Raw genomic sequence first — 21,750 nt, 5'->3', positions numbered from 1 at the left:
TTGCTCTTACTCTGGACAGTTCCTGACATGGACAGAGGTGTCAGCAGAGAGCACTGTGGTAAGTCAGAAAAGAAGTGCAAAAAGAAAAGAACTTCCTGTGGAGCATACAGCAGCTGATAAGTACTGGAAGGATTAAGATTTTTAAAGGGTTACTCCGGTGGAAAACTTTTTTTTTTTTAATCAACTGGTGCCAGAAAGTTTAACAGATTTGTAAATTACTTCTATTTAAAAATCTTAATCCTTCCAGTACTTATCAGCTGCTGAATACTACAGTGGAAATTCTTTTCTTTTTGGAACACAGAGCTCTCTGCTGACATCACGACCACAGTGCTCTCTGTTGACATCTCTGTCCATTTTAGGGACTGTCCAGAGCAGCATATGTTTTTTATGGGGATTTTCCTCTACTCTGGACAGTTCCTAAAATGGACAGAGATGTCAGCAGAGAGCACTGTGTTCGTGATGTCAGCAGAGAGCTCTGTGTTCCAAAAAGAAAAGAATTTCCTCTGTAGTATTCAGCAGCTAATAAGTACTGGGAGGATTAAGATTTTTAAATAGAAGTTATTTGCAAATCTGTCTAACTTTCTGGCAACAGTTGATTTAGAAAGAAATGTTTTCCAGTGGAGTACCCCTTTAAGGATCTGGGGCCTAGAGATGTATAGAATTTTTTATTTATTTATTTTTTTTATTCGTCCTGCCATAATTCCAAGCAATGCTGCGCAGCTCTTATACTGCTTTCTGGGGGCTGTTCATCCTGAGCTTCCTGGTTCAGGAAAAGAATGCCAAGACTGCAGTGAAGACTGACACTAGAAGGGTTGATAAACTGTGTGTAGGATCCGTTCTATAAAATAGGGGAGGAGGGATATGCGGCTGCCACACTTACCTTGCACCGCTTCTCTCTGTTTTCCCAAACTGCGACTCCCGAGCTGTTTCAAAACTACAATTCCAATCATGCCCTGACAGCCGAAGGCTGTCAGGGCATGATGGGAGTTGTAGTTTTGTAGTAAGTGATAATAGAAGAACAGAGCTAATTTCTTCCAAAAAAAAACCCAAAACAGCGCCATGTCTGTTCTCAGGTTGTGTACGGTATTACAGTTTGGCTTCATTCACTCTAATGGAACTGAGCTGCAATACCACTCTCAACCTGAGGACAGGTGTGGTGCTGTTTTTCTTATCCTGGATAGCCGAAGGCTGTCAGGGCATGATGGGAGTTGTAGTTTTGTAGTAGGTGATAATAGAAGAACAGAGCTAATTTCTTTAAAAAAAAAACAAAAAAAACAGCGCCACGTCTGTTCTCAGGTTGTGTACGGTATTACAGTTTGGCTTCATTCACTCTAATGGAACTGAGCTGCAATACCGCTCCCAACCTGAGGACAGGTGTGGTGCTGTTTTTCTTATCCTGGATAGCTGAAGGCTGTCAGGGCATGATGAGAGTTGTAGTTTTGCAATAGGTGATTATAGAAAAAACTGAGCTAATTTCTTCCAAAAACAGCACCATATCTATCTCCAGGTTGTGTGCGGTATGACAGTTTGGCTTCATTCGCTCTAATGGAACTGAGCTGCAATACCACACACAACCTGAGGACAGACGTGGTGCTGTTTTTCTAAACTTACTCAATGTTTTCCTATGTAAAGGATCCGGGGCCTAGAGATTTATAGATTATTCTTTATTTTATTCGTCCGCCTGTAATTCCGAGCAATGCAGCGCAGCTCTTATACTGCTTTCTGGGGGCTGTTCATCCTGAGCTTCCTGGTTCAGAAATAAAACGCCAAGACTTCAGTGAAGACTGACACTAGAAGGGTTGGTAAATTATGCGTAGGATCCGTTCTATAAAATAGGGGAGGAGGGATATGCGGCTGCCACACTTATCTTGCGCCGCTTCTCTCTGTTTTCCCAACCTGCGACTACCTAGCTTTTGCAAAACTACAATTCCCATCATGCCCTGACAGCCGAAGGCTGTCAGGGCATGATGGGAGTTGTAGTTTTGCAACAGGTGATAATAGAAATAACAGAGCTGATTTCTTCCAAAAACATCGCCACATCCGTCCTCAGGTTTGGTGCGGTATTACAGCTTAAGGGGGTACTCTGGTGGAAAACATTTTTGTTTTTAATCATCTGGTGCCAGAAAGTTAAACAGATTTGTATATTACTTCTGTTAAAAAAATCTTTATCCTTCCAGTACTTATTAGCTGCTATATACTACAGAGAAAGTTCTTTTCTTTTTGGATTTATTTTTTTTTTTTCTGTCCACAGTGCTCTCTGCTGACACCTCTGTCCGTATCAGGAACTGTCCAGAATAGAAGCAAATCCCCATAACAAACCTCTCCTGCTCTGGACAGTTCCAGATACGGACAGAGGTGTCAGCAGAGAGCACTTCGGACAGAAAAAAAAAAGAAATCCAAAAAACAAAAGAACTTTCTCTGTAGTATATAGCAGCTAATAAGTACTGGAAGGATAAAGATTTTTTAATAGAAGTAATTTACAAATCTGTTAAACTTTATGGCACCTGTTGATAAAAAAAAAAATAAATAAAAAAAAAAAAAATAATGTTTTCCCCCAGGGTACCCCTTTACCACTTTAAATAGAATTGAGCTGCAATTCCACACATAATCTGAGGACAGGGGTGGTGCTGTTCTTTGCAAGAGATCAGCTCGGTTTTTGTAATCCTATGTAACCCCTTTATGCATGCAGATCCCTCCTAAATTGCAAATTGGGACCTGTATACCAATGCAAAAGTACTACCTAGGCTTACCACCAGATGGCACCAACACACCACAAGTGTTTTACTGTGTTCACAATTCACTCTGTTTAAGTAAGAATTTATCATTTAGCATTCCCTGCACCAAATTGCGTAAATATTTTGCTCTCAACCAGTCTTTGCGGCAAGAAAATTTTAGCGCAAATTTTTGGATGCAGATATTGATAAATTCCCCCTTTAAGAATGCCTTAAAGGAGTATCCCGGTGGAAATGATGATGATTATTATTATTTTTTTTTTTAAATCAACTGGTGCCTGAAAGTTAAACAGATTTGTAAATTACTTCTATTAAAAAATCTTAATCCTTCCAGTACTTATCAGCTGCTGTATGCTCCAGAGGAAGTTCTTTTCTTTTTGAATTTCTCCTTTGCCTGACCACAGTGCTCTCTGCTGACACCTCTGTCCATTTCAGGAACTGTCCAAAGCAGAAGCAAATCCCCATAGCAAACCTCTCCTGCTCTGGACAGTCCCTGACATGGACAGAGGTGTCAGCAGAGAGCACTGTGGTCAGACTGGAAAAAAACTACACAACTTCCTGTGGAGCATACAGCAGCTGATAAGTACTGGAAGGATTAATATTTTTATATAGAAATTATTTACAAATCTGTTTAACTTTCTGGCACCAGTTGATTTAAAAAAACAAAAAAAAAATATGTGTTTTCCTTCGGAGTACCCCTTTAATGGAATGTGTTCTTAGAGGATCCTGCATCCTGTAATTCCATCCAATGCAATGCAGAAATAAAAGTTTGCCATGCATCCACATTTGAGTTCCCCATAAATATGGAGGAGCTGTTCTCCTAAAATAAGCCCCATAGGATGGTGGTGCCCTTACTATCATATCATGGGAATTTATTATTCTACACAGAACCCCTCCTGAACTAAAGTCATCAGTAAGGGCTCATTCTCACTACAGATTTTCTGAGTGGAATTCTACTCCGGAAATCTGCTTGGAAAATCCGGTGCAGCAGCCTTCCATTGTTTTTATTTATTTATTTATATGGGATTCTGCCGCACTATTCACACTATAGAATTTCTGTGGCTGACATTCCGCCACAGAAGTTCCGGACCTCAGACTCCACCGAAAGAATGAACATGTTCATTCTTTCGGGGGAATGCGCTAGAAAATGCATTGTCATCTCTGTAGACGGCGCACTTCCGAGTTGTCCTAGCGCTGACTTGCTTTGCTCGAAACTGAATATTCCACGTGGAGAATTCTGTAGTGTGAATGAGCCCTAAATAGGTTAGAAGACGCGGATTCTGTAATCTGTAATCTTTGTACTCCCCTACATTCCCCTGCTGTAAGTCTTTAAATATAGGAGTTGGGTGCTGGCACTTTAAATGGGCATGGTCATTAAAAAATTATTTGATATTGAACGCCTTATGGTAAATAAAACAAAATCTTTCTAACTTTCTAAAGTGTAAATGAAGTTTTCTGTTTTATTTGTGATTAAAAATAAAAGCTGCCACTAGGTGTCTCCATACTTGTCCAGAGCACATTTCCCCCATCTCTTGCACAGACTTTGGACTCCTGCTGGCCTGGCAGAGATACAGAGCAATATCAAGATAGAAAACTAACAAATAATAAAAATAAAGGCAGGGGGTGGTATATCATGATGGGGGCAGGGAACTGGGAGGATTATAAAATTTAACAAGATCATGACAGGTACTCTTTAAAGGAAATCTGTCATCAGTGTCGCCTGCACTAAACTTGTGGGTACAGACAGGTAGTGCAGGTGACAACAGTACTTACCTGGTCCCGTTCCGTGCTGTGGTTCTCCGGCAATCCTCTTTGTTATCTTCAGCTCCGGGCCCGACATGGATCGTGGGCGGAGCTTAGTGATGTCACCGCTGCTGTTCTCTGCTGGGTCCTGCTGCTTGCAAACAGCAGCGGTAACATCCCCAAGCTCCACCCACACTCCATGTCGGGCCCGAAGCTGAAGATAACGAAGAGGATTGCCGGAGAACCACAGCACGGAACGGGACCAGGTAAGTACTGTTTTCACCTGCACTACCTGTCTGTACCGAAAGGTTAGTGCAGGTGACACTGATGACAGATTCCTTTAATAGAAATCTTTTGACATGTTGTAGGGATGTTGTCGAACATTTTCATTGACCGATTGCAATAACGAGACAGGAGAGGAGTGCACTAAGTGCGTTTTCTTTTGGGCTCCGTGCCATGTGACCATGACAAGTTAACCGTGTAAGTCTATGGGTTTGTCTGGTTCACCCACAAAGAGAGCGGGCAAAGAAGTACACATCTGCGCATTCTTCTTCCGGCTCATTCTAGCAAACAACCCAATGCCAACTTATCAAAACTTTTTACATGCCTCTATAACATGTCAAACGTTTTTTTTTAAGCGAAAATACACGTTAAAGGGGTTAGTCCGGGGAACTGAACTTGTCAAACGCTTATCACCTATGGGACCCCTGCGATCTCCTGTACGGGGCCATGTTTACTCACCCGTCCTCAATGTGCTCCAGCCCCCACCTTCCTAGATGAACTTATTCAAGTTCAACAAATAAAGTTTAGCCCTCCTAGGATATTGGTAACCAATAGCAACAGTGAGATTAAAAGGCATAAAAATGTATCCAAATTCTGTTTAGTCTGTTAATAAATAGCATCTAATACTGCTGCTGAAGAAAAGACTGAGTATAGTCTTGAAACGCGTTCAGCCCCCTTTCTATGAACATTGAGACCACTTGCCTAAGCCCTCCGTGTGCCCCACAACCAGTGGTGCCATACCCGGTCAGTTGGCAGCCATTTACGCGCTCCTCCGAACCACGAGGACGCGGCCGCCACCCTTAGCAGAAGCGCTGGAGCTACATCACCTGGAGCCCACCGCCAGCCTCGGCACTGCCACCCTAGGAGATGGCCGTGTCTCCGGTAGTGCCCTCTCCCACAGACACCGCATCTGAATCCAGTAAAGTCCGCTGAAGGGATCGCAGTATCCCCAAAGTACGCCAGCATCCCTAACCTGGAAGGCATCGGTCCCGGAGTGGTGAGCTTAACTGTATCTACCAACTGCTATTCACTACTGCTACAAACTGTCTAATTGCTGCGATGCCTGATGGTTAAATATGTCACGTGACACTCGCACCCCCCCAGCCCCCGCAGTAACCAATGGTTGGGGGGGGGGTGTGTGTGCTAGTGTCAGCCTATAGATTGTGATGGAGGCGGAGCGCTCGAGCAGGGAAAACTGCTGAGTCACTCCATCACAATCTATGGCAAATTACAATCCATGGCACTGCACCGGCAAACATTTTAGAGCTGTGTTATTAAGTGACAACTGCTCTTAATAGCGCTGCAGGATATGGACTTGCCTGATTTAACTGGATACTGACCGTATTAAGCCAATAAGCTATTAATAGGCTAAACAGAATTTTCATAAACTTTTATGCCTATTAATCCCACTGTTGCTATTGGCTACTAATATCCTAGGAGGGCTAAACTTTATTTGTTGAACTTGAATAAGTTTATATTCAAGTTTTTTATTTTATCATTTTTATGTGATTGGTCTCATTATCTTTTATCCATCAGATTTTTATTAGCTTTTTATAACAAACATATTATATTATATTATTCTGTATATATTTCAGTGCCGTGGATTCACAAGGGCCCTGTGGGTCACGGTCCACACATTGCGTCTCTTAACTGAAATAAATCTATTATTATTACTATTCATAAATATTAAAATTAATTAAGCCAGCGGTGTCCGCATATCCTTTACCCTGAGCCCCAATTATCTTCTTGTAAATTAGTACCATTTATTTTCACCTTGGGTATAGGTGTTTTTTATTGGGTAGCCCGGGTAGCTATTGGTTACGATTGGACAAAGAGCCACTCCATATCTCTTTTATCCCATCATTTACAAATCTGTTTAACTTTCTGGCACCAATCCATTTAAAAAATAAAAAATAAAAGTTTTTCACTGGAGTACCCCTTTAATGGAAAGCATATATTTGGTGAGTTATAGTAGACTTTCATGCTGCCAGAAGAATATGATTCCTCAGAAATGCTGCAGTGTTCCAGAGTAAATCATATATCAGTGTACTGAGGGGGCCGTCAGTGTTTCAGGCTGTTTGTGGTAGGGGACTGCAAGAAACTGGTTCCCTTTAAAATACTCATAACCCCTTAAGGATCGGGGGTTTTCCCGTTTTTGCATTTTCGTTTTTTCCTCCTTGCCTTTAAAAAATCATAACTCTTTCAATTTTGCACCTAAAAATCCATATAATGGCTTATTTTTTGCGCCACCAATTCTACTTTGTAATGACGTCAGTCATTTTGCCCAAAAATCTACCGCGAAACAGAAAAAAAAATCAATGTGAGACAAAATTGAAAAAAACCCCACTGTTTTGTAACTTTTGGGGGCTTCCGTTTCTACGTAGTACATTTTTCGGTAACAATGACAACTTATCATTATTCTGTAGGTCCATACGATTAAAATGATCCCCTACTTATATAGGTTTGATTTTGTCGGACTTCTGGAAAAAATCATAACTACATGCAGGAAAATTAATATGTTTAAAATTATCATCTTCTGACCCCTATAACTTTTTTATTTTTCAGCATACGGGCCAGTATGAGGGCACATTTTTTGCGCTGTGATCGGAAGTTTTTAGCGGTACCATTTTTGCATTGATCGGACTTATTGATCATTTTTTCATGATATAAAAAGTGACCAAAAATGCACTATTTTGGAATTTGGAATTTTTTTGCGCGTACACCATTGACCGTGCGGTTTAATTAACAATATATTTTTATAGTTCGGACATTTACGCACGCGGCGATACCATATATGTTTATTCTTATTTACACTGGTTTTTTTTTGTTTTTGTTTTTTTTATGGGAAAAGGGGGGTGATTCAAACTTTTAATAGGGAAGGGGTTAAATGATCTTTATTCACTTTTTTTTTTTTGCAGTGTTATAGCTCCCATAGGGACCTATAACACTGCACACACTGATCTTTGTTATCCCATAGGGACCTATAACACTGCACACACTGATCATTGTTATCCCATAGGGACCTATAACACTGCACACACTGATCTTTTACATTGATCACTGGTTTCTCATTGGAAACCAGTGATCGATGATTCTGCCATGGCTGTCCAGGCATGCTGGGAGTTGTAGTTTTGCAACATCTGGAGGCACCCTGGTTGGGGAACACTGATCTGTCCATTCACTTCCAGATGAGATAGGAGTTTGAGAACTCTTATTCCCGAAATAGATTCTCTGCAGTGTAGGTGATGTCTGATCCTATTGCTGGGAACCCCACCGATCACCAGAATTGAGGGGCGGTCAGACAAGAACGTATCCCCTCCATTCAACTTTATGGGCCTGATAAGGATAGGTGAGCAGTGTGCACTATCAGACCCATAACTGGGGTCACAGTGGGAATGTTTGCTTAGTTCACTCACCCTAATTTGTTTGACCTTTGGCTATTTTCTATCAATACAGAATTGCTTAGTTGCGACCAATGTCCAAGTGCTGTGTTCCACATCCGTGGAACAAAAAAACAGTTTTCTTCGGCGCCAACCGCCCAGAAAGATGAGGATGCGGCGTTGGTAAAATAGAATATATTTTTTTCCAAATAGCCTTCAAACAGACGCGTTTCGGGTCTGTGACCCTTTCTCAAGGTAAAACAGGCTTACAGGATTATAAGCCTGTTGTACATTGAGAAAGGGTGACAAACCCGAAACCCGTCTATTTGAAGGCTATTTGGAATAAAATATATTCTATTTTACCAACGCTGCATCCTCATCTTTCTGGGCGGTTGGCACCAAGTAAGGCTGCATTCACACCACATTTTTGCAATACAGTTTCCGTCTCAGGATTTTGATGAAAAATGGATTCCTCAAAAGGAGACTAAACTGTATTAAAACATGTACAAATTATAACCCGTATGCGGTTTGAAAAGTGATGTCCGGTTGCATCCGTTTTTTAAGAAAAAAAACGTAAATGTTTTAAACTTTTCACTCCATTATAAATAAAGTTTCACTTTTTTGATTGAAATTCCAAGAAAAAAAAAACTGTGCAAAGTCAAAAACCGTATGGTGCAAACCGGATGGAACCGTACACACATATGGTTCTGTACGGTTCCCATTGACTCCCATGTTAAACTTTGTTTATTTTTTTTTTAATTTAGACGGTTGAATACGGTTTTCCCCCCGGACCGAAAACCGTGGTAGGCTACGGTTTTGAGTACGGGAAAAAAAAACAGACAATAATCGTACAGGATGCAACCGGATGCTTCGTTTGGCATATGGTTTCCAATGGAGAGTCAATGCATACGGTTTTCAATACGGTTCTGTACGGTTCCCATTCACTCCCATGTTTAAAAAAAGACGTATACGTTTCAATACGGTTTTTCACTTGGACCAAAAACCGTGGGTATGGGCCAAAAATACTTACAAAACTGTACGAGATGCAAAACGGACACAACCTGATGCATCTTTTGGCGTACGGTTTTAAATGCAGAGTCAATGCGTACGGTTTTCAATACAGTTCCACATTGATAACGTATACGGGAACTGTATTGCAAAAATGTAGTTTGCCACCTGACACTTGAATCAGATTGGCGATTGGCTGCACCGCTTTAACGCATGAAACGCTGTAGGTGAGCGCCATTTCACTCACCGTTTTCATATTCACCTTGAATGCCTTTGCAAGAATATACTGCCCTATGAGAAGCTCTGCTTTGTTGTTTTTCTCTTTAGCATTAGTAACAACCAAGTCAGGCCCTTTTCACACTACAGGGATCATCCTGTAAAAAAAAATCCTCCTTTATTACTCCCGGCAAAAAGTCCTAAAAACGGCCGTCAAAAAATCCTATTCATGTCAATGGTATTTTTTGAACATCCTTTTGCATCAGGCATGTCTGTTCTTACTGATGTCAGTTATTTTTGCCGGCACAAAAGACGGTGCATGCACTCATTTTTGGTCCGGCAAAAAAAAAATGGTGAAAAAAAACGGACGTTAAAATTTAACATTGAAGTCTATGGGAACCGGATGTCCAAAAAAATATAAAAAACATCCGTTATCATCAGTTATCGTCAGGTTATCATCAGGTTTTTTAACATCCTTTTTTTGTACTGAGCATGCTCAGTACAGCTTTACAAAAAAGGATTTAAAAAAAAAAAAACAGATGTAACTGGTAATAACGGATGAACAACATCAGGTTTTTAAAGAAAAAACCCATTATAAATAACGGATGATGGTCATCAGTTATCATCCATTATTACCAGTTGTTGAACCCGTTTTTTTTCTTCTTTTTTCATCAGTTATTGTAAAATAACGGCAGTAAAAAATCAGAATGATACCTGTAGTGTGAAAAGGTGCCTCAGAGGGTTGTCTATGAGTGGATAAACATGGCAGGTTTCATCCAGAAACAGCGCCACCTCTTTCCACAGGTTGCATCTGGTATTGCAGGTCAGCTTCATTGAATGTTGCGCAGCCGCAACATCGCACCCATCCAGATGTAATAGAAGCGAGACCAACGATAGCAGCCACCAAACATGGAACTCATATTGGTGGTTGGCACTATGAATATCACTCAAAAAGGTGTTCAAATGAATCCTCATTAGGCCCCTGAACCAATCGGTTAATTTTTTAATTGTGGCCATGAATTATACCAAACAAAGCTAATATACCAGAAATGATTGGTATAGAATAATAGCTAGACGCCTCTTCCCCGTGGGCTTCACTCCGACACCCTCTGGCATTTGCAGTCGCTATAATATATGCAAACCATCCCGTTAAATATCTCCGCAGCTTTCAGTCCTATATTAGCATAAACGTCTGCTAATAATGCAAATTCACGCCGAGGCAGTGACGGATCAGTGCTATTCAGCCGACAACTACAGTCAAAACCACCGAAAAAAAAACAAATAAGCTAATTTGCATGAAATAAAAAAAAACAATCCTATAGCAATCTGTATTATTCTGAAGACTTGCAATTCTCATAGTTGAACACTAGATGGCGCCAACGTACAAGCACAATCTGGTCTGTTATCACAACAGGGGGTCTCGTTTTGCTGACAGCTGCAAAAGGAAGCCGTGACTGTAGAAATCATTAGGATTCCTCCTGTATAAATGTACGAGCGCCGGCATTTCGGCAATTAGGGTCTAAATTATGCCCTTAATATGGGATTCAAAGGCAGATCGGATGTGTTTTGCATTTCCTTGGTATTTGCCGCACTTTTTTTTTTTTTATTCTTTGACGAGACCCCTCGTGTCTTACTAATTGCAGGATGCCTGCATACACCGAACGCCTTGTTATTAATGGCCAAATTACCGGCTGACGGGATTGGGAGCTGTCCCTTTTAATGCCGTGACCCCAATCTGTGCGTGCGCACAGACAGTCCCATTAGATCATAGTACATGTAGGGGGCGCAGGACGTTCCTTTTATGGCTGCTGCCTACAAATCTGTGACAAGCTTAACAAGATGTCATTGCCGAGCTTCATTCAGGGAGAAGGTAATGAGATTGGTGCCCGGCAGAGATTGGAGGGGGGAGGCTGCGGAGACCATTATTGGGGGATATAATTGTATTATGGTCTGGAATGATGGTAGTGACTTCGGGATGAACTGAACCCCAACTGGGCATTTTCTGCGCTGCTATCAATTGGGAATAGAAGAGGGTAGAAGGCGCTCCATGTGTAAAACTTTTTCAGTTTGATATGGTGGGGGATGGGAACCAACCACAGCCGCTTACCGGATGGTGTTTAGCGCATGTGGTTGTAAACCAAAACGTCCGCAACCTTCCTGGAAATCGATTGGATCAAGAAGTGACCGAAAGTACAAGACTAATGTAGGCAATTGGACGATAAATTGCAGGAAAGCAGCAGTTAAAATAACCAGGTAGGTTTATTCGGCAGTGATGCAACGCGTTTCGCTGCGCATGCGCAGCGAAACGTGTTGCATCACTGCCGAATAAACCTACCTTGTTATTTTACCTGCTGCTCTCCTGCAATTTATTGTCCAATGTAGGCAATTGGATGATAAATTGCAGGAGAGCAGCAGGTAAAATAACCAGGTAGGTTCATTCGGCAGTAATGCAACGCGTTTCGCTGCGCATGCGCAGCGAAACGCGTTGCATCACTGCCGAATAAACCTACCTGCTTATTTTACCTGCTGCTTTCTTGCAATTTATCGTCCAGTTGCCTACATTAGTCTTGTACTTTCGGTCACTTCTTGATCCAATCAAGTGGGAATAGGACTTTATAAGAGAGTCAGGCTGGGTTCACACCACGTTTTTGCACTACAGTTCCCGTATACGTTATCAATTTGAAAACCGCACAGAACCGTATTGAACACCGTATGCATTGACTCTCCATTGAAAACCGTATGCCAAAAGATGCATCCGATTGTGTCCGTTTTGCGTCTTGTCCGTTTTTTTCCTGTACCCAAAACTGTAGCCTACCACGGTTTTTGGTCCGGGTGAAAAACGGTCCGGAAACCATGTACGTTTTTTTTTTTTTTTTTTAACATGGGAGTCAATGGGAACCGTACAGAACCGTATGTGTGTACGGTTCCATCCGGTTTTCAACATACGGTTTTTGACACCAAAAGTTTTTTTGTTTTTTTTTGGAATTTCAATCAAATAAGTGAAACTTTATTCATAATGGAGTGAAAAGTTAAAAATGTATATACAGTTTTTTTAAGGAAAAATATCAAATCATTTTTCAAACCATATACGGGTTAAAATTTGTACACACGTTTTGATAGTTTTGATACAGTTTAGTCAGGTTTTGAGGAATCCGTTTTTCACCTGGGAATTGTATTGCAAAAACGTGGTGTGAACGGGGCCTAATACAGACTGTCACAGGAGGGCGGCAATATCCAGTCTAGAATATGTCGTCTATATATCATGTCCATATATACCCTATTAGAAGTATATAGAGCCTAGGTCTCCAAACTGTGGCCCTCCAGCTGTTGCAAATCTACACAGTTTGGGAACCACTGATATAGAGGTCAACCCTATGACCTCATACTAATCTGTCCCCATGACAAAGAAAAGTGATGCTAGTAAACACTACCTTGATGCAGAATGGCTAGGTCTGGCATATGCCAGGAGTACCAACACTGAGAAGCAGTACTGAGCAATCCATCCTAATACTAAGAAGCAGTACTGAGCAATCCATCCTAATACTAAGAAGCAGTACTGAGCAATCCATCCTAATACTAAGAAGTAGTACTGAGCAATCCATCCTAATACTAAGAAGCAGTACTGAGCAATCCATCCTAATACTAAGAAGCAGTACTGAGCAATCCATCCTAATACTAAGAAGCAGTACTGAGCAATCCATCCTAATACTAAGAAGTAGTACTGAGCAATCCATCCTAATACTAAGAAGCAGTACTGAGCAATCCATCCTAATACTAAGAAGCAGTACTGAGCAATCCTCACAATACTAAGAAGCAGTACTGAGCAATCCTCACAATACTAAGAAGCAGTACTGAGCAATCCTCACAATACTAAGAAGCAGTACTGAGCAATCCTCACAATACTAAGAAGCAGTACTGAGCAATCCTCACAATACTAAGAAGCAGTACTGAGCAATCCTCACAATACTAAGAAGCAGTACTGAGCAATCCTCACAATACTAAGAAGCAGTACTGAGCAATCCTCACAATACTAAGAAGCAGTACTGAGCAATCCTCACAATACTAGGAAGCAGTACTGAGCAATGCTCACAATACTAGGAAGCAGTACTGAGCAATATCCTCAATACTAAGAAGCAGTACTGAGCAATCCTTACAGTACTAAGAAGCAGTACTGAGCAATCCTCACAGTACTAAGAAGCAGTACTGAGCAATCCTCACAATACTAGGAAGCAGTACTGAGCAATCCCCTCAATACTAAGAAGCAGTACTGAGCAATCCCCTCAATACTAAGAAGCAGTACTGAGCAATCCTCACAATACTAAGAAGCAGTACTGAGCAATCCTTACAGTACTAAGAAGGAGTACTGAGCAATCCTTACAGTACTAAGAAGCAGTACTGAGCAATCCTTACAATACTAAGAAGCAGTACTGAGCAATCCTTACAATACTAGGAAGCAGTACTGAGCAATCCTCACAATACTAGGAAGCAGTACTGAGCAATTCTCACAATACTAAGAAGCAGTACTGAGCAATGCTTACAATACTAAGAAGCAGTACTGAGCAATCCCCTCAATACTAAGAAGCAGTACTGAGCAATCCTCACAATACTAAGAAGCAGTACTGAGCAATGCTCACAATACTAAGAAGCAGTACTGAGCAATGCTCACAATACTAAGAAGCAGTACTGAGCAATGCTCACAATACTAAGAAGCAGTACTGAGCAATCCTCACAATACTAAGAAGCAGTATTGAGCAATCCTCACAATACTAAGAAGCAGTACTGAGCAAACCCCTCAATACTATGAAGCAGTACTGAGCAATCCTCACAATACTAAGAAGCAGTACTGAGCAATGCTCACAATACTAGGAAGCAGTACTGAGCAATCCCCTCAATACTAAGAAGCAGTACTGAGCAATCCCCTCAATACTAAGAAGCAGTACTGAGCAATCCTCACAATACTAAGAAGCAGTACTGAGCAATCCTTACAATACTAAGCAGTACTGAGCAATCCATCCTAATACTAAGAAGTAGTACTGAGCAATCCTCACAATACTAAGAATCAGTACTGAGCAATGCTCACAATACTAGGAAGCAGTACTGAGCAATCCCCTCAATACTAAGAAGCAGTACTGAGCAATCCCCTCAATACTAAGAAGCAGTACTGAGCAATCCCCTCAATACTAAGAAGCAGTACTGAGCAATCCCCTCAATACTAAGAAGCAGTACTGAGCAATCCCCTCAATACTAAGAAGCAGTACTGAGCAATCCTCACAATACTAAGAAGCAGTACTGAGCAATCCTCACAATACTAAGAAGCAGTACTGAGCAATCCTCACAATACTAAGAAGCAGTACTGAGCAATGCTCACAATACTAGGAAGCAATACTGAGCAATCCCCTCAATACTAAGAAGCAGTACTGAGCAATCCCCTCAATACTAAGAAGCAGTACTGAGCAATCCCCTCAATACTACGAAGCAGTACTGAGCAATCCCCTCAATACTAAGAAGCTGTACTGAGCAATCCCCTCAATACTAAGAAGCAGTACTGAGCAATCCTCACAATACTAAGAAGCAGTACTGAGCAATGCCCTCAATACTAAGAAGCAGTACTGAGCAATCCTCACAATACTAAGAAGCAGTACTGAGCAATCCTTACAATACTAAGAAGCAGTACTGAGTAATCCATCCTAATACTAAGAAGTAGTACTGAGCAATCCTCACACTACTAAGCAGTACTGAGCAATCCTCACACTACTAAGAAGCAGTACTGAGCAATCCTCACACTACTAAGAAGCAGTACTGAGCAATCCTTACAATACTAAGAAGCAGTACTGAGCAATACATCCTAATACAAAGAAGTAGTACTGAATAATCCTCACACTACTAAGCAGTACTGAGCAATCCTCACAATACTAAGCAGTACTGAGCAATGCTCACAATACTAGGAAGCAGTACTGAGCAATCCCCTCAATACTAAGAAGCAGTACTGAGCAATCCCCTCAATACTAAGAAGCAGTACCGAGCAATGCTCACAATACTAGGAAGCAGTACTGAGCAATCCTCACAATACTAAGAAGCAGTACTGAGCAATCCTCACAATACTAAGAAGCAGTACTGAGCAATCCTCACAATACTAAGAAGCAGTACTGAGCAATGCTCACAATACTAGGAAGCAGTACTGAGCAATCCCCTCAATACTAAGAAGCAGTACTGAGCAATCCCCTCAATACTAAGAAGCAGTACTGAGCAATCCCTCAATACTAAGCAGTACTGAGCAATCCTCACAATACTAAGCAGTACTGAGCAATCCATCCTAATACTAAGAAGTAGTACTGAGCAATGCCCTCAATACTAAGAAGCAGTACTGAGCAATCCATCCTAATACTAAGAAGCAGTACTGACCAATCCCCTCAATACTAAGAAGCAGTACTGAGCAATCCCCTCAATACTAAGAAGCAGTACTGAGCAATCCCCTCAATACTAAGAAGCAGTACTGAGCAATCCTCACAATACTAAGAAGCAGTACTGAGCAATCCCCTCAATACTAAGAAGCAGTACTGAGCAATCCCCTCAATACTAAGAAGCAGTACTGAGCAATCCTCACAATACTAAGAAGCAGTACTGAGCAATCCTCACAATACTAGGAAGCAGTACTGAGCAATCCCCTCAATACTAAGAAGCAGTACTGAGCAATCCCCTCAATACTAAGAAGCAGTACTGAGCAATCCCCTCAATACTAAGAAGCAGTACTGAGCAATCCTCACAATACTAAGCAGTACTGAGCAATCCTTACAATACTAAGAAGCAGTACTGAGCAATCCATCCTAATACTAAGTAGTACTGAGCAATCCTCACACTCCTAAGAAGCAGTACTGAGCAATCCTCACAATACTAAGAATCAGTACTGAGCAATGCTCACAATACTAGGAAGCAGTACTGAGCAATCCCCTCAATACTAAGAAGCAGTACTGAGCAATCCCCTCAATACTAAGAAGCAGTACTGAGCAATCCCCTCAATACTAAGAAGCAGTACTGAGCAATCCCCTCAATACTAAGAAGCAGTACTGAGCAATCCCCTCAATACTAAGAAGCAGTACTGAGCAATCCCCTCAATACTAAGAAGCAGTACTGAGCAATCCTCACAATACTAAGAAGCAGTACTGAGCAATCCTTACAATACTAAGAAGCAGTACTGAGTAATCCATCCTAATACTAAGAAGTAGTACTGAGCAATCCTCACACTACTAAGAAGCAGTACTGAGCAATCCTCACACTACTAAGAAGCAGTACTGAGCAATCCTCACACTACTAAGAAGCAGCACTGAGCAATCCTCACAATACTAAGAAGCAGTACTGAGCAATCCATCCTAATACTAAGAAGTAGTACTGAGCAATCCTCACACTACTAAGAAGCAGTACTGAGCAATCCTCACAATACTAAGAAGCAGTACTGAGCAATCCTCACAATACTAAGAAGCAGTACTGAGCAATCCTCACAATACTAGGAAGCAGTACTGAGCAATCCTCATACTACTAAGAAGCAGTACTGAGCAATCCTCACACTACTAAGAAGCAGTACTGAGCAATCCTCACAATACTAAGAAGCAGTACTGAGCAATCCTCACAATACTAGGAAGCAGTACTGAGCAATCCCCTCAATACTAAGAAGCAGTACTGAGCAATCCCCTCAATACTAAGAAGCAGTACTGAGCAATCCCCTCAATACTAAGAAGCAGTACTGAGCAATCCCCTCAATACTAAGAAGCAGTACTGAGCAATCCCCTCAATACTAAGAAGCAGTACTGAGCAATCCCCTCAATACTAAGAAGCAGTACTGAGCCATCCCCTCAATACTAAGAAGCAGTACTGAGCAATCCTCACAATACTAAGAAGCAGTACTGAGCAATCCTCACAATACTAAGAAGCAGTACTGAGCAATCCTCACAATACTAAGAAGCAGTACTGAGCAATCATTACAATACTAAGAAGCAGTACTGAGTAATCCATCCTAATACTAAGTAGTACTGAGCAATCCTCACACTCCTAAGAAGCAGTACTGAGCAATCCCCTCAATACTAAGAAGCAGTACTGAGCAATGCTCACAATACTAAGAAGCAGTACTGAGCAATCCTCACAATACTAAGAAGCAGTACTGAGCAATCCTCACAATACTAGGAATCAGTACTGAGCAATGCTCACAATACTAGGAAGCAGTACTGAGCAATGCTCACAATACTAAGAAGCAGTACTGAGCAATGCTCACAATACTAAGAAGCAGTACTGAGCAATCCTCACAATACTAAGAAGCAGTACTGAGCAATCCTCACAATACTAGGAATCAGTACTGAGCAATGCTCACAATACTAGGAAGCAGTACTGAGCAATGCTCACAATACTAAGAAGCAGTACTGAGCAATCCTCACAATACTAAGAAGCAGTACTGAGCAATCTTCACAATACTAAGAAGCAGTACTGAGCAATGCTCACAATACTAAGAAGCAGTACTGAGCAATCCCCTCAATACTAAGAAGCAGTACTGAGCAATCCCCTCAATACTAAGAAGCAGTACTGAGCAATCCCCTCAATACTAAGAAGCAGTACTGAGCAATCCCCTCAATACTAAGAAGCAGTACTGAGCAATCAGCAGAGATCAGGACTGGCTGTATATAGTGTATCAGTCTGGAGTCCAAGTTGTTTGGCTCACAGAGCATTGTCTAGACCTGATACAATTGTATCCACTCCTCAGCAGAGATCAGGACTGTGTATAAGAGTGTTCTCATTTAATGACTGCAAACACATAATAGTAAGAATGTCTCCCTACACCCGGAGAGCCGTAGATTGGAGGCCACTATATAGTTCAGGTTATAGAATACGCAATTTGTATTTGATATTACACACTATACATGGAAGTATAAAAATGTACTCGGAACTAATAGGAAACATACGGTCTAGTGACTGCAGCCCACACTGTGACATCTCTGCTGTGCTGGGAGTGATATCATTCTTGTGCTCTCTACCTGCGCTCTCTATTAGAAGTTTTCCATGTGTGACACTGGAGATGTGGTAGAGGGGGGACACTCCGGTCCTGATATCCAGTCACTGTGTGGCGGTGCGTTCTCCTGTATCCTGCAGGTGCGGACACCATCAGCAGCCTTATTCCGAGAAACTTTGAGATTGCTGCTGCGGAAAAACTGGAAACTTTTTCAACTAACTTGGATACTTTGTAAGAGAGAGTCAAACAGACTGTCACAGGAGCGTGGCAATCTCCAGTCTAGAATACGTCGTCTATATATCTGTATATCATGCCTATATATGCCCTATTAGGGTCTATTCACATGGCATAAGTAGCTACGGAATTGCAGCCATATTGGTTATAACCTTTACATAAGCTCTCGCTCTGATTGTGTAAAGCAGTGGTCTCCAAACTGTGTACCTCCAGCTGTTGCAAAACTACAACTCCCAGCATGACCGGACAGCCAACGGCTGTCCGGACATGCTGGGAGTTGTAGTTTTGCAACAGCTGGAGGTTGACAATTTGGAGACCTCTGGTGTAGAAGCAATAAGAATGTTTCTGAAAAGATAATTCATTGGGGGCAACTAATATGGATGCACTTGTTGTTGGCTTTTTTTTTTGCAACAAATTAATAAAACATAATTCTAAAGAACCGTATAACATATAACATTGCATACCTGTCTGGCCCAGTCCTAAAACCAACTAAAATCCATTCGTTTTGGAGGTCCTTTTTTCTTTGCGTCCTGGTTGTGCAGTTGCTCAGTACGTCAATTCCCAGAATACATTGCTTTACCTCAGCTCTTCATCACAGTCCCCCCCAACCAATCCTGCCAGTTCTCACACAGAGCTGTTGCAGAACATTTTATTCTACAGCAGACTATCCCCCCAGTCAGTGAGATTGAAATATCTGCTGTGTTCATTCCCTGACTGCTCCTCTGCCTGTGGCATTGTTAAGCATAATGCAGCATGTGCTGAACAAGCACATCTCATTCTTCCCTAAATGTCCCAATAAAGATATATATATACATATATATATATATATGTATATGATGGGAGATGGTGATGAAGGCTGTTGCGGCTGGTCAAAGGTGGAGACATCACTCACTCCTCCTGAGACAGCAGAGGATAATACATCTTCTTGGGAGAGAGGGTAGAGACGGGGAGCTGCTAAGACAGCAATACACTAATAAGAAGTCTACACAACTTCCTGTCAGGAGAAAGGGAGGAACTGCTGAGACAACACCCCACTGACAATGAGAGGACTACACAACTTTCTTTCAAGACGAACCAGGGAGCCCTTTAACTTCTGATTTCCTAATATTTTGGGTAGAACTATTGTTTAGAATTTCAAATTTCACAATCAGCAATAATGATGAGGTTAACCCATTGTAATGGGAAAGGGGTCACTCTTACAATTATAGCAGATATGTCATGGATGAAGGGAAAACTATCCTTCAACTGCAGATCTAATTTCCACATCCCTCGCTACATATCCCTATATCTCTTCCTGATGGGGCGCTGCTTTATGAGAGCACTGGGGCCTATTAAAGGGGTTCTCCACCATAAGGTGACTTTAGTTCTTACTTGCCAAACAGTGGACATGCTTAGGAAGGATCCATGCTTGTCTTTGGGCTAAATGGCTGTGTTGAGAGATTACCATAACAGTGCTGCTATCTTTTTGTGAAATGGCTACTTCATGTTGGAGTTCCCTCCCTCCAACTACTAATCCCTGGATCCCTTGTCTGTAAATGTGAGGTCCCTTTTCGCCCTCCCACACATCAGCCACCCAACCCATTAAAGCACACCTGAGCTCCCAACAATGCTGTGCTCTGTTTGAAACTACAATTCTCCAGCAGTTGCTTCACCCATTGAAGCAGACAAGCTACCTCTGATCACCTGACTAGTGATATAATGGCCCTGACTTACTATTGTAAGCCTGACATGTTGTTCCCGAATTCTGTCTCATTGTGCCAGAAATGAGAAAAACCTGAATAACTCTCCATTTGGGGCGTGGCCATTGGGGAAAGTGGGCGTGTTCACAGAAAATTTCCACAAAAAAACAACATATTTGCTAAGGTTTCCACTGAAAATGTTGGGGATTTCAGCTGAAGAAAACCCTACAGATCAGAGCATGTGTGTAAAAAAAATAAATAAAAAAAAGGAAACCTGCAAAATGTAAGGGAACCTTAGTAAATACCATGGAAAACCCCACAAAGAAAACTACACAACACTCTTCATAAATCAGGGCCAATGTCTCGAGCCGCACTGCAACCTGGGAAAACCCGAGGCAACACTTATTTTGTATGCTGGTAAAAATAAGCATCGGGGCAAAGACAACATATGAATTGCGAGACCACCATAGAACACAGGTTAAGACACTATATTGTGAACGACACGAACTTTACAGCCCCTTTAGCACAAATAAAATACAATTCCTGAAATACCCTTTTAAAGAGAATTTCCTTCTAAAATCAAAGAACCAGACGCCCTTAGTGAAGTCTTAATCTATCTAACTTTATAAAAATTATTTTCAGCTATTTCTTAGGCTTTTTTCACACTACCGGCTGCGTTTGGAGCCATATCTGAAGTTCCATCATATTTGACTGAAAGAATAGTGCAGCGTGCATCCAGACGAATAGTGCAGCGTGCATCCAAACGAATAGTGCAGCGTGCATCAAAACGACTGACCCCATTATAAGTCAGTGGGGCACATTGGGAGTCCGTCGTTTGATGGGCCCATTATTGCAGTCATAGCTTTATCATTAACCCAGACAATGGTGTGAACAGTGCCTAAGATTTATGTGAACAGAGCCTAAGATTCATACGCCTGGAAAGCTAGATAGTTTTCAGAATGGCTCCTATTTAAAGGGGTACTCCGCTGCTAGACATCTTATCCCCTATCCAAAGGATAGGGGATAAGATTTATGATCGCGGGGTTCCCGCTGCATGGCCCCCCTGCGATCTTCCGCAGCACTTGACGTTCTAAACAAACGCCAGGATCCGGTCTTGACATCAAAGCCACGCCCCGCATGATGTCACGCCCCTCCATTTGTGTATGGGAGGGGGCTTGGCGGCAGACACGCCCCTCCCATAGACATGAATGAAGGAGGCGTGGCATGACGTCACAAGGGTCGTGGTCGTGACATCACGATTACAGCCTCCGACTCTGAGCGTTCTGAACAAAATGTTGAGAACGCTGGAGCACCGGAGTACTTCTTTAAACACTTACATGATTTGTCGCCTAGATTCCCTATAATCCTAAAAGGCAAATCTGTAATAATATGTTCCCTTACAAAGGGTTTCTCTACAGGGAGCTACCACCTTTAAAACTACTTTTTTTTTTATTGCTCCAATTATCTAAAGTGAACAATGAAGC

At 41.7% G+C, this 21,750-nt stretch overlaps 2 protein-coding genes across 2 annotated transcripts in view; one reads left to right on the top strand and one right to left on the bottom strand.

Moving 5' to 3' along the window:
- Positions 1-21,750, top strand: part of LOC130272984 (pituitary tumor-transforming gene 1 protein-interacting protein-like) — a 96,615-nt gene that overhangs the window by 20,298 nt on the left and 54,567 nt on the right. The window lies entirely within an intron of this gene.
- The window catches only part of DUS3L (dihydrouridine synthase 3 like), a 113,309-nt gene that overhangs the window by 51,989 nt on the left and 39,570 nt on the right, over positions 1-21,750 (bottom strand). The gene's annotated exons all lie outside the window — the stretch shown is intronic.

This window comes from Hyla sarda, chromosome 5 (genome assembly GCF_029499605.1).
Source record: "Hyla sarda isolate aHylSar1 chromosome 5, aHylSar1.hap1, whole genome shotgun sequence".
NCBI classification, from domain to species: domain Eukaryota; kingdom Metazoa; phylum Chordata; class Amphibia; order Anura; family Hylidae; genus Hyla; species Hyla sarda.
Note: the sequence above shows the minus strand (reverse complement) of the source record. Positions and strands in the feature narration are given on the sequence as shown.